The following is a 1,443-nucleotide window of genomic DNA, read 5'->3' as shown; positions in this document are numbered from 1 at the left end:
CTACAACTAAGCCCTCACAGGTACATTTAAGGCTCCTGTAACCCAGAATACCAGCGGGGCGACTGCACCCACACTCATTAATACATGTCAGTGATAACTGCATGTATTAATTCATTCTTCTTGCACTGAGGGCTCAAATTCTTTTAAACCCATTCTATTACTGAAGTCATCACCACGCTCTGTTAAATGAAAAAGATTCACATCAAAAAGAACAGAAATAATGTTAAAAGTTGATTACTCTTTGTATCTCACTTTAAAAATATTGATTGGTGGCATCCTTTTTAAGACTATGGTAGGGATTTTCACAGATTAGAACTTTGCCAAGACAAATTCTTTCTAACGAAATGAAAGTTAGTCAAAAAGATGCTCTGGAAAGGCTGGCTAAGTTTGGAGTGGATAAGTTGCCTGGTCTGGATGGCTTGTATCCCAGGTTGCTAAAGGAAGTGGCAGTGGACATAGCGGAAGTCATGATCTTCCAATCTTCTCTTGATACGGGAGAATGTGCCAGAGTATTGGAAAGTAGCAAATGTGACACCATTATTTAAAAAAGGGAGTAAGGACATTTCTAATAACAACAGGCCGGTCAGTTTATCATCAGTGACAGTGACAGTCAGTAACAGAATGGGTTTAAAAGAATTTGAGCTCTCAGTGCAAGGAGAATGAATTAACACATGCAGTTATCACTGACATGTTGTGTTTAAAGAGTGTGGGTAAGGTTTTAGAAATACTAATCAGGGAAAAAAAATCAATGGGTGCTTGGAGAGGTTTGAGTTAATTAAGGAGAGCCATCATGGATCTGTAAAAGGCAGATTCTGTTTGACTAGTGTAATTGAATTTTTTGATGAAGTGACAGAGCAGGTTGATGAAGGGAATGCAATGGGTGTGTCTATGGATTTTAAGAAAGTGTTTGACAAAATACCACATAAAAGGTTGAACAAAATTAAGGTTTATAGGACTAGGAGGGTTAGTGTCAGCTTGGATAGGAAACTTGCTTAAGGACGGGAAACAGCGAGCTGTGGCAAATGTGGCAGGGCTATGGAGACAGAGTCGGGAAATTGGACTGACTGGCTTGCTGTACAGAAAGTTGGCATGGACTCAATGGACTGAATGGCCTCCTTCTGTGCCATTATGACTCTATGAAAACCTGATGGAATGATAGAGGATAAAAAAACTTTAGAAGCAGCAGAACTGACACCCAAATATAGAAGAACTGGCAAACTTTGAAATGTAGCAAAGGTCATGCGCAAATGCTTAACATGTCCGTAATGCAAACCTCAGTCATGTTAGCACTAGTATAATAACAGCGTACACTGGAATATTGTACAATGGTGTTAAATCTTCATGCATAGTCTGCAGGTGATTTGAATCCCATTTATTACAAATTAATCACAAGTTAGAAATCTGTCCAATAAATGCAATTATCTCAACCCAAACACATTAATG

Source organism: Carcharodon carcharias, chromosome 18 (genome assembly GCF_017639515.1).
Source record: "Carcharodon carcharias isolate sCarCar2 chromosome 18, sCarCar2.pri, whole genome shotgun sequence".
Classification (NCBI taxonomy): domain Eukaryota; kingdom Metazoa; phylum Chordata; class Chondrichthyes; order Lamniformes; family Lamnidae; genus Carcharodon; species Carcharodon carcharias.
The sequence above is the reverse complement of the archived record's forward strand: the minus strand, read 5'-3'. Positions refer to the sequence as shown.